The 17,031-nt window shown below is 30.4% G+C and overlaps 1 protein-coding gene and 1 long non-coding RNA gene across 4 annotated transcripts in view; one reads left to right on the top strand and one right to left on the bottom strand.

The window, feature by feature from the left end:
- Nucleotides 1–17,031, top strand: part of LOC122719196 (probable serine/threonine-protein kinase dyrk2) — a 173,148-nt gene that overhangs the window by 103,093 nt on the left and 53,024 nt on the right. The window lies entirely within an intron of this gene.
- LOC122719202 lies at nucleotides 8,580–9,719 on the bottom strand. The gene is made up of 3 exons (XR_006347537.1): nucleotides 9,636–9,719; nucleotides 8,794–9,429; nucleotides 8,580–8,717 (listed from the first exon to the last, which is right to left on the bottom strand). It is a non-coding gene; the product is annotated as an uncharacterized LOC122719202 (long non-coding RNA).

Below are 17,031 nucleotides of genomic sequence, written 5' to 3'. Positions count from 1 at the left end.
TCTTTCACGTGTAAATTTTACAAACGTAGAAAATACGAGTATCCAGATACTGATGTGCAAAGTAAATATTTGTGGAAAAAATGCAAATATTCGTTAACTCGTTACATTGGAACCATCAATATATCACGATAGTGAGCAAATATGGAATTTTCATCGAACAAATAAAGATGGTGTTTTAAAGTGTGTCGTTATATAAGCGAATCGAAAAAATGATCAAATTGATCAAAATTTTATCAACGCTTATTTTCTGCAATTTTTACACTTTGTGTAAAAATTTAACTCGTGTCTATTGTTCCCATAATCGAACAAATTATTGAATAAATTTCAACGTTCCTCGAGAATATTTCAAATATACTTCTATCTTTATACTTTTCTTTTTTACACATTTAATTATACAGTCAAACAATAATGGATTACTTTTAAATTAGAATTACATTTAATTCAAATCTTATGAAGTAAAGCGTAGAAAGACGTGTAATATTTTGCGAATTTTTTCCCTTCTTTCTTTTTCTCTTTCACTCTTATCAGTGCGTATGCACAAAACATAAATTTGCATTCATTACAATGCTCGTATTCATCCGTGTTTTCAATTGTTTGTACAAAGTCTCTCCGACAATATTGCAGGCGCCAACAGTTTGCGAATATTTTTAATTGACGTTATTGTCATCGGTAATGGTGAAACTGTGACATTTCAAAAAAAATTTGTGTCACTGTGAAAATGTACAGGCTCGTAAAAACAGATAGAAACGTTGATAAATATTTAGCCGATAAGAAAGTGGAATGTGCAGTCCCAATTTTTCGAACGATTCCACGTTTTATTGCTACTTCGTTTTGCAACGCTGTTTTCCTATTTAATTACAAGATTGGCGAGATTCGAGTTCGAAAACGAAGGTGGAAAGTTTGGAAATCCGATTTCTGCGTTATTTTTGGCTTTTAATGACTTTTCGGTCCGCGAGGATAAATGATAGATTAATGATTATGGAGGGATAATAATTGCGTAATCGAGGGAAAATTGAACGATTACGCGAATCGTTATCTCCTCGAGTTGTTCAATAATTGAAAATATACAGGGTACATACTTGTTGCGTGTTCTTCTGTATTGTATGTCGCTGTTGAGTATCGATGTGAAAGTTGCATGTCGTGATGCATCTCGTTATCTATGAAAATCGTTCTTTGATTCAAAGAATATGTAAGAATATATTCAAAAATAAAATTTTTAAGATTTTTCCTTGATTCTGAAAATTGTTGTTGGACAATTATTATTCTTAGATGCAATGTCTGTTTGTAAAAAATACTTTCAAGAACAATTCTTTATTCTTAAATATATTGGCATTCTAAATTTCATCTGTCATATTAAAGAAATGATGATGCAATATTCGTTGAGCTATTATTCGTTATAAGTTTGTAAATAAAATTTAATGATGTAATTATTATATATTTCATAATGAAATAAAATAATTAATTCTTGAAGAGACAGTGAATTGACTCTCACAATTAGAAAGATAAAAATATGTGAATAAGGATTTGAGAATGGATGAATTAAAAAAGTATGTGTAAAAAATAATTTTTTTCCTAATTTGGACAAAAAATTTTGCATGGTTCGTTTATTTCTTTTAAATAGAAGAAATTTATTTAGTTTTCGTGTATTAATACATAAATATTTTTTGATGTATATATATATATATAAAACATTTTATAATTATAACTTTCATTATTTAAATACTCATGATATTTTTATTAATTATTACAGCATTTATTTATTCATAGTTAATATTCTAGATATTAAATTGTTGGAGAATTTAAATAGTTTTAATAAAATTGAAGATATAGAATTGCTTATAATTCGTTTTAAATAATATCTCAGCTATTAATCTTGATTGTAATATTTTATGTAAATATTAGTTAAATAATTCGATGAGTTGATACAGGTTCTTCGAGTTCTTGTTTGTAATTATAATATTTAATATAATATCGAATAATTGAATGTTAAAAATTAAAAGAGTATTTAAATATTTATGTTAATGTACGTATTCAAATGTAATAATTAATGTTAAGTGTTCTTTCTAAACGTAAAGTTTCTTTAGTTGATATTCATTTGTACAATTCGAAGCAGCTGGATATAATGTATATCTATTGCATACATTAGTAATAGCAATTAATATAAATTTCTTTCTTCTACTTTAAGTGACATAAATGATTATTGAAACATAATTGAAATTTAATAATATTACATAATTTTTTGTTACTATTATTTTAATTACATAATATTTCTATAATTTTATTTATCTTCCTTCTGCAAATATTATTATTATTAAAATTATATATTTGTAATCAGTTGGAATATGCTATGAAAATATGAAAAATTAACAATTCTTTATACGTAATTTCCAAAAGACTGGAATAATTAATGCTTTATTGAGAATTTATTAAATTAATTAAATTAATTAAATTATATACAAATAATAATTACAATTTAATTTACCGATTTAATATTTTATTTTGACAAAATATAATAAAAATTAAATTTTACTTTTCTTGTTTACTATTTTCTATCCCATCCACCAAATTACAATTTACAAACAATTCGACAATAATTTTTATAATTAAAATAATTACAAATGGCAAAGAATAATGAAAACACCAGACATAACAAGGAAAAAAACAAAAATAATCAAACTTACGGTATCCTCAGTTCAAGTATTAAATTCCAACCTCGTAAAAACTAAAAACATTGAAATCCATCAGAAAAATATTGTTGCTTTCAATATATCGATCTCCCGAATGTCGATGATAAAAACATCGATGTTTACTGCCAATATATTTTCAAAACATCGTTACTATTTCTACGCTATATCCTCGCCCAAATGAGCGACGTCGACAAGTGCAGAGGGAAGGAAGAAAACTTCGTCACCTGTCTCGTAACTAGAATCTGCCGGGCGATCGAGTTGTCTGCGGTTCTCTCTGTGCGGTCGTTGGATAACGTCCAGCTCGTATCACCTTCGGATACGAATGCGTGGCATAACTTTGACACATTGATCTTAAGCCGATAAAACGTGGCGAAGCAGCGTAACATGCGGTCACGCTCGATCCGAGAAATAAAAAAATATGTCCGCCGTTGTTCTTCCTGTTTCATGCGCGCTGGAGGCGCATGCGCCGTTTGCGCAAGATCGTATAATTATGACGCTCGAAATTTCGAAACCGAAAAATAAATCTTTTTCGTGATTCGAAATTCTCTGTATTCAAGAGGAATAGTAAAGAGAATGTTGTTGACAAAGTGAATTTATTTTTAATTAATAAGATCGATTGATATTACGATAGTTTCTACGAATAAAAATTTAATGGAAGGTAATAATATTATTATTCTTATCATTGATCGATTACAAAACTAAGTTTTAAAGATTTCAGAAATCGAAATTTTTCAAGATTTTAGTTATTGGTAAAATAAAGTAATTCTTAAAAAATAAGCATTTTGTATTTCGAGAATTTCAAAAGCTTCAAAATCTTACAAAGTTTTGTATTCGAATTTTATTGTATTCGAGCCAATTTAAAAATTATATAGGTTATGTCGACCCATATCTAAACAATGTGTATTCTATATGGATATCGCAACATAGTGACGCAGTTATATGTGACTTTAGACTTTCCGTTGATCGTTAAAGGAAAAAATGAGTTATCCTTTGATGCGTTATTTCCTTTTTCTTATCATGGATGTTTCGCAAATATCGCATCAGTAGAAATTGTTACATTCCATGTTCTCGATTATGGAATTGATATAATTAACTGTGATAATTAATCTGGTTTTTTTATTCATGGTAACATAAAAGAATAATTTTAATTCATTGTCGCCTTTGAAAATTGTTTATTTTAATCTTTGATAACGATTGCGAATAATTGTATATCTTATCTTATTATTTTTTATGTTACAAATAATTACATATTATAAGTTTGTGAATATGACGATACATTTATATAGATAAATTTATCCCGATGATAAATAATAATTTTAAAACTTACTCATTGTTTCTATTTGTCAAGGTATTAATACAAAAATTATTTTACAATAGAATACATCAAAAGAATAATTTTCAAAATTTTTTACAAGAATAAAAGAATTTTGAATCAAGTATTTGAAAATCAAGGAAATCTTGAAACATAAATAAAATTGATTTATTTATTAATTTATAAATTTATTAATAATTTTTATTGAATAAGAGATAGATATATCTTTTTTTGAATTTTTTAAAATTAAATTTAATATTAATTAGATTAAATATTCCCAATGATTTCTTATGAATGAATGAATGAGTCACATATTTCCGCGAATTTAAATGCGTAGTCGAATCTCGTAGTATTTTACTAGAAATGAAATTACTGATGAGATCGTCATCAATTATAAGAATTTTATTGTATTGTCAATAAAAATTAATCTCGCAATGTCTATAAATATACATATTTTTATTTACAAAGATTTTTATTAATATAAATCGAAGCAGAAGTGGAACAAATAAACATATAAACAGATTGATCAGATTCGAAACTTCCTTTACATCATGTAATTAAAACCGGTAGATGACAGTGAAAGTGCATTTACTTATGCTAAATATTGCGTAATATATAGTTTACATATACACATATAACGATATAATTGAGTTCTATTAATCTATTTTTTTTGTGTTTGTTTAAAGAAAATTTATTTTTTTAATCATACTTAGTTTACTTAATTTAAATCTTTGTTATATTATATATTTAATTTTATCGCAAATTTTATTAATTATAATTATTTCTATAACCTAACCTCATATTTTTGTAATTAATAAATTTTTGAGAAAATGAAGAATCGAAAAAAATAATATATCTATTAATTTATAATTAAAAAAAAAAACAATAACAGATTGAACGATAAAAGAATTTAGGAATAAACTATCAAAATATTCCACAGATTGATTCATTTTTTATCGTAAAGCGACGTCACGAAAAATCCGTTATTTTCTTCGCCTAAATCCCACAAGCAAATGCGATTCACGTCATGCTTTATCTATTTCATTTTAAATCATCTTTTTTCGACGAAATCAATTCTACCAATTTTCTTCCGTATATTCTTTCATCGTGATATATACTCTATACATTTGTTGGAATAAAACATGCATGCACGTATACACGCAAACATGAACATTCAGCATACATGCATCAGTGTCAGTGCACTGACACGCACTTTCGCATGTGAAGCTTTAAACATGTGCACGCACACGTATATGCGTTCTTTGCGGCAACGATTGGCTCTAACTTCTGTGGAGGGGATAAGGAAGGGTTCCGCGGTGGGGAGAGATGTGACTACAATTCCACTCGGTTTCGCGTTGTGTGAGAGTGAGTGAAAACCAGTCAGTCAGTTAGGCGAGCAGGCAAGAGCATGTTCGGTACGGGAGGAACTCTGTTACGAGCACGTTTAAATGATTGTGTGATAGATGCGTGATTATAGATGTTGACGATCGAATATATTGTTAGTCCGTTGAAAGAAAAAGAAAACGAAACATCGTTATATCTAAAATTTGATCGGTAACGGTGCACTGCCATTTCACTGCCGTGAAAACAAGAACTCGAATTTTTATACTCGTTAAATATTTGTGTTCCCTCGGCATTTATTTTGATTATTCTTTTTGAGAATCTTAACAATTTCGTGTGTCTATCATAACATCGTAATAACCGATATAACCTAGTTCTGTTTTCATTTTTTCTTTTCGTGCCTACCGGTCTGCGTTTTAAAGCTTGTGTAAGACGATATCGATAGATCATAGTCGCGGACACCAATGGACGTTTCCCACGCTAGTGTCGTGCCGCCAGTTTTGTTACACGTGACAAGTGAACAGAGGCTTGCAGAAAAATGCCCAGCCAAACTACGACTATTCTTCTTAAGTGTTCCATGGTGGATGTGCCTGCCCTTAATCACGTAAAATTGAAATCTCTGTACGGAGTAAGTACTTTCCGATATCACATCTCGATACTTAAATATTGTGCAATAGCGTGCATTTGATAAGGACCAGTCTCTAGAACGAATATAACGGTACGCAGGCACTGTACACCTTGTATTTATTGGTGACCCAAGACCAGTGATATATGGTCTTCGGAAAGAAGACACGATTCAAAAGATTTCTACCTGGATGTGTGTGTGTGTGCGCGCTCGCGTGTGTGTGTACATACATATGTACGATATATATATATATATATATCGAACATTTTTGTATCGCTTTTTGTTTTGATGGTAAGGTAAGGTTTTTGTTTTGTTCGTTGCGAGAAGTTTAATGGATCTTTTCAAATCTTTCATCTTAATTTCTCTCCGTGATATAGAGAAAGTTTTTGAAGCGATATTAATTATTCCTATGCAATGATTTATTACTGTGCATGACATATTTTGATCTTCAAGATGAACATTCTTTACGCGAAGGAATATTATTTATATTTAGAGGTTATGTTATTTTTGTCATGCGCGATTCCGATATTCTTAACGATTCTAATAAGAATTTTTGTAACGCGTGAAATCGTAAATCGTATTTCTAGAATCTTTCGAAATTCTTTGTGTGTTAGAACCGGCTGTTTCCTCGCAAAGCCGCGTGCGTTGACCACGTAGTTGTAGTTCGTTGATCGAGTGGAACGAACGAATGGTCGGTTTGAAAAAATCACCTTTCAATGGTGTGCACGCATAGTATAGCCGCAAGGGCTCGTGACAGGGTGAATAAAAGGGAAGGTCTGACTACAGTGTCTGGAGATGTTTGTGCCTCATTAACGTTAACCTCATTCGACGCAAATGCAGATGCATACACGAGCCGAGAAGCGTCTGTCCAGGAATCTCACGCTTGTCTACTCATAATAGCATACGCACGTGTATTCATGAACATGTATGTGTAAACTATACATAAGTTAAACGTGTAATAACGAATATAGTCTCAATGATGATGCACACAATGCATTATTATAGTGTTTTCAGAAGCGTAAAGGTTTAGATTATTTTAGGTTAGGAGAACATTTATATTTATTCTTAGGAAAAAATTGAAAAAAAATCGTTAAAACGTAAATCATTAATCGTATAAACGTATATTTAAATTTTTTATCTTTTAAAAGAAAATGAGTACTCGTTTGACATTATTTTATTATTTGATCATAGTAAATGCGAGTCACGAGAAGGGAACCATATATGTTTGCAAGTGCATTTGTATAACGAAAGTGCAGTCTGATCGCACTGGTGCACATACGGTACCTTGTATTGACAAACGGACAATGGTCTCACATTTACAGTGCAAAACATTGCCATACCGAGAAAAGTGTCAACCATGTTGTTTATCATACTTCGATAAAATATGTAAAGTACACCTTAACGATGTACTTTTGAAGAAATAACCAGGAAGAAAATATTAGGATTAAAGAAAAAATATATAATAAGGATTCTTAGAATTTTTGTCATAGATTATTTCAATTATTGAAAATTTTAATTAATACATTTTTATGTACTTCGAAAATTACTATTGTTTTTTAAAAATAATTAACGAATTTAATTTTTCTCTGAAATATCATTCCATTTATAAACAGTCGAGGTATATAAGTCTTTATTCGTATCGACAGACACGATAATATTGACTTTTCTACACCAGACAAAGCCGATTGTCTTCGTTTCTTATTCGTAAAAATCTATTTGATTCCTGCGGAAGGAATATTTTTTGTTCAGAAAACATACATTCAATTTACATATTAATAACTTGCATTATCATCTGATACAAAAGTAAAAAATAGTAAGTAATCTTTATTGATACATTAGTAATAACTTTCGTTATCGGATAACAATCTGGCGATCGATATCATGTAACGTTATAAGCAACGTGACTCCGCTCTTACCAAGTAGCCTCTTACGTTTTCTTGTGCATCCACGCTCTAAATATAAACGGACACGAGTACACGAAGTGTTGTTTTAATTCACTGTCACTGCTGCAGGAGGGTAGAAAGACACGTGTGTGTGGGAAATAGAAACAAACGTGGCAAACTGCACGAAAGTGACGAAAAATTTAACGATCGCACATGTGTGTAGAGTACATGTCAGTTTATATACATACGTATATAACTTTGAGTAATTTTTTTTGTTTATACTTTCGAAAAGCTTTAACATTGTTCCTGATCGATAGATAAATTAATCTATTACGAATAACACAATAAACTGATCGATATTGCAGAGAAAACATAGTCATTGTGTCGTAATTGCAAATATTGAAATGATAAAATTCTTGTAGAACATTAACGTGAAAAAAAGCAATAAAGTAATGATATGAAATCAATTTGTACATTTCATTGTTATATTTTTCCAACTCACTTCTCTGTAACGTGTAATTGTGTAATTTAGTAAACAATCATGATACTGTATTTCGCGGTTGAACGCGTAACATAACCTTTTTCCGCGAAACATTTACTTTTACACTATACTTTTCGCACGTGCAATCGATAAATATATTCTTTTTTCTCTTTTTTTGGCTTTTATTATTATCTAATTGGAAATCCATTGGAGTGTGTTAGAAAAGTGTGTGCTCGTCACGCGTCCTAGACATCTTGAACATCTCCGAACCATGGCGTCGAGGTGTAATGTGATCCATTCGAGTTCGTAAGTAAACGAAAACGATCTTATTGCGTAGTGAAGCATTTTTTCGCCTAGGTTTCCATGGTACTATAGTGGAAAGACGTGTCTGTAAACAAATAATATCCGCCATTTTTTCATCCGCGAATACGAACGTTCGCTATATGTTTGGAATAGATTCAAACCATAAATTGAGAATTAAAGATGGAAGATATCGAAAGATTCGCCCAAGGCGTATACCGTTGCCCTCCAAATATTATTCTGGAATGGCCTGGGGATAGAAATTACGCGTCTCGGGACCGGTATCGCTTTAATTCGATAACCTGTTTCCTTTTTATGCGTCGATTCCGCTCTCACAGAGACCAGGCTGGGATAACCGTTGCTGTTTCTGCTTCGTTTTTTGTCCGACCTCGTATGTACTATATATGTAATATCTGTACACCTAAAACGAAGTGACCAGGTCGAGCTCGTGGCCGTGAAAGTTCTGTTTCACTTGTTTACAGGCCATCAGGGCCGTTTCTCGTAGCTTCCCCGCGACTCGGGTAGTTGTAAAGGGGTCTTTCGCCTGCCTCGAGGAAAAAGGGAGAAATTTTCGAAAGCGATGACGGATCTTTCCGAATCCATTGCACGTGCTCATCTCTGCTCTAATTTTCCAATCCGTTGTTGACGTGCTTTCTTGATCGTTTTTCTCCTTACACTGTATGCTTGATTAAAGAGCGATTTCAATTTCCTTTTACGCAAAAGTGGTAATGATAATGATGTCAACCGGTACAGCACGAAGCGTTATAGTTTCCTTTTTTACAGAAGGAAGAAAAATTGACCTAGAAATTAAATCGTTTCTTTATTATTATTGTGTGATATTTTAAGATTTAAAGATTTTTCTTTCGATATTTCTATAAATAACTTTCTTTATTTAATAATGCAATGATTATCTGAAATTATAGGTTAAGTTTTTATACAGTCGAAGAATATTAATTTTCTTTTCTTTTGATTGATTAGAATAAAAAATTAAAAGATATTTACATACACAGCATGTTAGTCATTCATCTTGAAAGTGCTTCAGAGAGTCAAACTCTACAAAAGAAATCCCATCTCTTTATTTCAATCTAACCCTTACTACGGTTCATTGTTTTTCGTGTTCCCTACGGATCACAAGTCAAGTACTCTATTTCACCACTAGAGGGATGAGTGTCTGAATTCAAATGCGCGTTTCAATTTCGCGCATGTAATATTAGATGACGACGCATATAACGGTGATAAAGTTTAGTGGGTGTAATTTTCACAAATGAAAGAGTCGTGCAGTCAGTGATACGATAAAGTTGTTTTAATGTTCTGGATGTGTTCTAAATGATTATGTGCTGAAAGAGAAGTAGCATCATATTAAGGTATGGAGGATTATACATTTCGCGATTGATAACAACAACGAACGTTATTGCACGCTGTATACTTATAGACCAATCAGATGTTTATCAGACGAGTTAAACAATTTCCGATTAATAGTAACTAGCAGAGCAAGTTTCTCTTTGCCCTGGGCGACAGATCAGATCATCTCGCAGACAGTCTTATGTGAATGTTGTTCGTGCACTTAATGTGTTTCGTTCCATTCACATCGTCTACTTATGCTATTTAATTATTTAATTTTATAATATTTCTGTGTAATTCTATAATTTGTATGATATTTTATATTTTTTCTTGACTCTTCAAAAGCTTTTATGCATGCTATATGCACATGCGATCGATATGCACGCGAATTTGAAATTGCACGAGATTATTAAATGTTCGATTACGATAGAATAAATACTTCTTACAATAACGATTGGTGTTATAATAATAGTTTCATTTATACTTCGAATGATTCTTTTTTTTTTTTTTTTTTTTAGAATATTTGAAACGATAATTTTCATGTCAGAATAGAGTGAATTTTAATTTTAATTTTAATTTTAATTTTAATTTTAATTTAATTGAATTTTAATATGAAATTTAAATGAATATATAAATAGGAAAGGTGAAATTAAAACATGAAAAAGTGAAATTTACATGTTTTCTATAAGCATTTATTTCTTTCATTGAATTTATAATATTAAAATATAATCTGTATTAAAATATAATCCTCTCTCGATAAAATTGATTATCGCTTTCAATAATAATCAACAATTATCATCAAAAGTATTCCTGATTGAAAATTTTTTCATTTAATTCATTTTCTTCGTGCTTTCAATATAAATAATCTAAATTTCGTTTAAGCGTTGAGAAATCTTTGAACATAACCTCATTAAGTATTCCTGTCATAGTGTTATATATTTTCCATTTCTCGCGATCTAATCACTGCTTTTTTCGGCACGAAACAAACGTTATACTCAACGAAAGGGGATTTAAAATCGATTCGACATAACCTTTCTCCAGTCAGCAATAAAATAATTCGCCTGGCAAGCAAACACTTGACTCCTCCCTGTCCTTTGGCCGCAACAGACGTCGCCACTTGAGCACAGCCCCTTTTTTCCTTCTGCTGCGTGCGCACGCTAGTCAAAGCAGTCAAACGACGCACTTCGTTCTCTGCGTATATCTATACTTGTCGTTTACTTCGTGTTTTCGCCATGTTATCCTCGCTAGAGAGAACAGCCGGTCCTTCTTCGTTCTCTTTTCGCTCGAATTCAGCATGTTTCTCGAGCAGGATCACGCTTCGATACCATTGTCGGTCGATCGTCTCTTTTTCGGACCTGTTTCTGTACCTATTTCAACGATACAGAAGAGAAGAGCATCAATTGCGTACCCCGTGCACAGCATGCAATTAACTTACGCAAAAATTGCGACCACTCGAGCAAAAAGGTAATACGGTTGACATTTTTTGCGAGGGGGACGCTGGTATATTGCGAAAAGCCTCCATCTTGTTTCCTTAACATTGCAGGAGAAAAGGTAAATGAGCTCTTGTTTTTCAACCGAGACGAATCGCGTTCCACTTCCGTTTTCTTTTTTTTTTTTCTTTTTTTTCGAAAACTTATCGATTCCTAGAAGAAAAATATTATAAAATGCTTTGATAGTATGTAGTTTCTTTACTATGTTTAGTTGAATTTCTTTGTGGAAGTTTTTAGTGACTTGCCTGAAAGATTAGAAGAGTGGTTTTGTGATTTCTTGGTTAGGTATTCCGGTTTAAATTCTGTGAAGTTGGAAGCAAGAAATTCGATAGGTTTAATGCTTTCCAAGATCGTATAAATATATAGATCATGGTTCTTTGTATGAAATATTTCATATAAGAATTATTTAGATAATAGAAAGTAATGAAAAATATAATTAGCTAATAACTCTGGTAATTATTAAAAAGTATATATTTTTTCAATTAGAATTTATCATTTTCAAACTATACAAAAGAGATAAAAATATTTCCTTATATAAGAAAATCTGAAAGTTTTAAAAGTAATAAATATCCTCTCTGTACTATTCTTTGCAAGATTCTATTTTTCATTTTTCATTTATTTTTATGAAAATAAAAAATAAATTAATGAAAAATACAATCATTTCGAAAACTTTTTCTTTTTATAAAAATATTCATCAATTTAATTTACCAAATTCTTTTTCTTTTTCTATCGTTTTTTTTTCGAGTCAATTATTGAGTCAAACCACGTAAGTACACGCTGCTCGAACACGATCGTTAATTGATCACGTGTATTAGACTCAGAAAAAATAACGTGTAGAATTTTTCGCAGCGTACCGGACGAGCCATATCATGTCGTAACATACTGAAATAGGTTAAGAGTTAACCATCTGTTGCTAATACCAGAAGCGGTTTCACCGATCAATGACCACTGGCTAATTAATACTTGTGAAAACGTCCCGACTAGGAAATCCTTCGTATACTTGCGTCAGTATTTGGCGAACATTCTACTTGGAAACTAACTAGAGATTAAAAGATACAAAAAACTTTTACTTACTTTCAGAATATTGTTAATCCACGAACGAATATTCATTTTATCGTATATTCTAATAGCATACAAATATTTTTAATGTATTCTTAAAATTTATTTTTTTTTATTTATGACATATTTTATAAAAAGATAAAAATTAGGAGAATCGTATATATTTTATGATTAAAGTTTTTTTTTTTATTAGAATAATGAAAATTTCATTTTATGACTGAGATCCGACGGAACAATTAAATAAGAATAATTAATTGTTTCCTGAAAATAATATATTTTTAAAAAAATATAATAATGATATGCAATAATATTCAGAGTTATTTATCAAAGAAAATTGGATTTGAATTATTATCCGTAATTATTTTGTGATGATCTGTTATTCCAAAATGTTATTATTTATTCGGCAATTTAGGAAGAATAAGATTTTTTGCTAAGATTTTTTGTTAAGCTAGATATAATATGTATAATTAATAATTTGCATATCATGGTTGTCATTAAGTAATTTTGCTTGGTGCGTGAACCAACAAGATAATTAACAATTGATCTCGATTTTAAGAATTATTATTCTTTTTTGTATTCTCATATATATCAATTTCGTGGAGTAAAAGTATCAGTTTTTTAGGAAATTTTAAAAAAAGAAAAATAATAATATTGAAAAAGAAAAAAAATAATAATTTTGTAATATTTACTCTATTAATATTTGTATAAAATATAGATAAATTTTCTAATTGAAAAAGAAATATATATAATTAATCACAAAATTATTCGTTCGTCTGAAGTTCTAAAAATATAATTTTTCATTATGCTCTATTATTATTTTATTATTATTATATATATAATTTTTAAAAAATAAAAGAAAATATTTCAAAATTAGATTTATATTTAAAAGTAATAGTTGATTTTTTTTTATTAATTTTTTTTATAAAATATATTGAATATTTTTCATAGCCAAATATTTTAATTAAAAACAATTGTACATGTAAATCAGAAGATGAACAAAAAAAAATAAAAATAAAAAATCAACGGTTTGAATAAACGTCGGTTATTTTCATATCAAGTCCATTTTGAAAGTCTAAAAGTTTCCTATATGAATGATGAATTCCATCACGAATCAGGTATCTAAAACCATGAATACAAAGCACGCATAAATGGCTATAAATCTTCGAGGTTTAAATTTGTTCCGATTCATTTCTTCTTAACTCGATTCGTTTTAACTGGACGTCTTGATGATCCGAATCACTTGATTCTACTTTCTTTTTTCAACTTGAATAGGTGTAACATTTTTAAAAACCGTGACCAGTAGATCTTTCATCTTGATTTATTTATAATACTTAATATTATTTCGTTATTAATTTAAAAAATTTGGTTTATGATGTTTTTAACCATTCTTCATTTTTGAAATTCGATACTTTTCAAATTCTAAATAATAAACGAAAAATTCTTCTTTATATTCTTTTATTAAAAATAAAAAACAGAAACATCAAATTATTTATAGATATAACAAATAATCACAAATAAAACGATAATTTTTCATAAAGAATCAAAGTGATACAAGGTATGGGTAAAGAATTGAGTCACTTTCAAATACTCTCACGATTCATTTCCATCGACCATAATTTCTCATAAACCGATTCGTTTCGAGCCGCAAATCGTTTTCCATCCAATTTCACAACTTCATTCTCATTTACTATGCCACTGGCTTCACTTATGCTCGCGCTTCAACACTTTAACGATCCAATAAAAATCTTTTTAAGATTCCTCTATCATGTATTTCCGCGGTAAAGACAATCGCATGAAACAGTTAAGAACCGCGAGACAATAATTCACGCGTTTTATGGGTAGGCCGTTCCCACTAGGGAAAGTAAGTCAATCGACTGTTGATAAGTTAGGTCTCACAACAGGTCAACTAGCGGAAATTACGATTTTCTAAAGTTGAGATTCGTGAACATCTTGTTTGTGCATCATAATCATATATTTTTCAGCCAATTTTCAACATTCACTCGAGCCAATTTCAACATTTGCCACTCGATATTTTATTATTATTTTGTATAAATGCATAATAATTGTATCTTATTCACGTTAAAATATTGTAAATCATTTTAATCTAGCTACCATACATCCTAACCTATAATTTATCAGAAAATTAAATTAAACTACGTCACAAAATTTCCTATTTAATTGATTTGAATTAGAATTTTTTTTAATGAAGTCTACATAGAATTTCCTTTCCTCTATGAAAAGTAATCATTTGCTTATAATCAATAATCTCGATTCACAGTGGGGGTCCTAACCTTATCGGAATTAATTCCGGTTAGAAAAGCGGAATATTCTTGGTTTCGAGAAAACGACACATCCATCACAACGGGTGGTATTCTCGTATCCGTAAGATTGTAAATCTCTTCGCTTTTACTCAGGCAGAAAAAGCGTTCGTTTTTGCTCGAGTTATTGGCAACTTATTATTATTTACGATGAATCGTAGCATGGACGATCCTGAAAGCGACTTTACGTTGAAATTACGCGTCTTTCGTGTAAACGTGCACGAATGTTAAATGATGGTTTCTTTTGCGATTGTTTTTCTCCTTCAAAAGTGGAATTCATCGAAGTATGTCGTTTATCGAGAATACTTTCGTGAATTTCTGGTATGATATCGAAGGCGCGTAATTTAAAAACGCGCTTGCGAAAGAACGCGCTTGGAAATAATATATAAAAATGCGGCGAGAATTCCATTGCAATGACTTGTGAATCGTCTTGAGGAATTAGAATGAATTAATTTTAATGTATAATTTTGCGTTGTTTTTTTCTCCTCAGTGTCATCGTCAGCGATATGAAAACATTCTTTATTGTATTACTTGTAGATTCTATTTTTATTTTTCACTCAAGTTTTCTTTATCTCTTATATTCGACTTTTAGTATTTATTATACTATACGAACTTATATATATACATATAATTATATATGATTATTTAATCATAGTTGAAAATAATTTCATTCGATACATAAAAGAAGAATATTACAAAAAACTATTTATATTTTATACTTTCTCTTTTTTCTTATATAAGTTTTTTTCATTTTTTAATGAACATGAACATAATATTTCACTTTTTCAAATTTTCGCTGCATCATCTTATAAATATTCCGCTCATAAATTTTAAAACATTCATTATATCCGTCCATTTGCTCAATCCGCTATTGGAACTAATGCAATTTTTTTTGAAGAATGAATGAAATTATTTTAGAAACACATATGCGAGTGGTTATCTTCTGTAACCAGCCACACAATATTCAGAAAAAAAACCGACGTTCCGGTTATTAATCATTCGAAGACAGGTTGATTACAAAGCATCGAGTATTAACGTGTATTAAAACGAAATATAGTACCGGTTATTAAAGTTACTACAGTAACCGAAGATTTAGATTGTTAACCCAATCCCTCTAGTTACAGTGTGACTAATAGGTATGAAATTTGCACACAGTCAAGCCTCAGGTTAAAGGCGTCAGGTTGTTTGAATAGCGTAACAACTGCTTATTTATCTCCATGCAAAAGTCATTCTTGTATTAATCGATTTTCTTATATTTTCTTTAAAAATTATTTCCACGGGAGAATACATTAACACGTTCGTTATCACGCTTCGCGTATTCAACGGTATGCAATAATTTTTCTACAAATAGATAAAAGTTAAACGCGCGTTTAAAGCCTAATACATAAACATAAGAATATAATAAGATAATATTGGAAATAAACGATATTGCAATTACTGAAAACATGCAAATGTTTATAGCAAAATTACTCAAATTTATTACAGAGGAAACATTTAATTTTACAATTAATGCCATGTGAATATTAATCACTTTTTCCATATATTACGTACGATTCAAATATCAAACATGAAAATCCATTTCTTCCAATTCACTTCGTCCTACCATATTTTATCCCATCTCCTTCTTCTTCTTCTTCTTCTTCTTCTTCTTCTTCTTCTTCTTCTTCTTCCATCAATTCATTCATTATGCTAATCTCTTATGCAAAATTTAAATTTCCAATCTTCTAATACAGATATATATAAATTCATTGGATATACTTCCATCTTCCACATGATTAATATCCTCAACAAAATTCGAATATCAAACGTCACCCTTCGAACCATCCAAAGCAATTCGTCCCCTTCTTATCCCAAAAATTCAAATTTCCCTCTCACCAATTTATCCCCTAGCCTACTATCCTCCCACAAAATTCAGTGTCCATTTCCATGTATCTATAAAAGTTTCGAAAGGAAAAAGGGTCCTCTATCCCAGAAAGAAAACTACTCTGACAGAGGAAATCCCGTCACACGCTGCGCCCTTGGATTTCGTTTTATCCAACCACCCACCCAATCCACCCATTCCGTTTCCAGAACAAAAGTCGAAATAAACCTCTCTCTCGCGAGTCTTCTCCTAGGGAAGGAGATCATCGTTCCTCTATGCTGAATCAGCCTCGAAGGGCAGCTGTGTGCACCTCTCCTCTCTCTCTCTCTCTCT

The sequence above is a fragment of the Apis laboriosa genome, unplaced genomic scaffold, assembly GCF_014066325.1.
Source record: "Apis laboriosa isolate Shangri-la unplaced genomic scaffold, ASM1406632v1 scaffold70_cov154, whole genome shotgun sequence".
In the NCBI taxonomy this organism is placed as follows: Eukaryota; Metazoa; Arthropoda; class Insecta; order Hymenoptera; family Apidae; genus Apis; species Apis laboriosa.
This window is presented reverse-complemented; position numbering and strand designations above follow the sequence as displayed.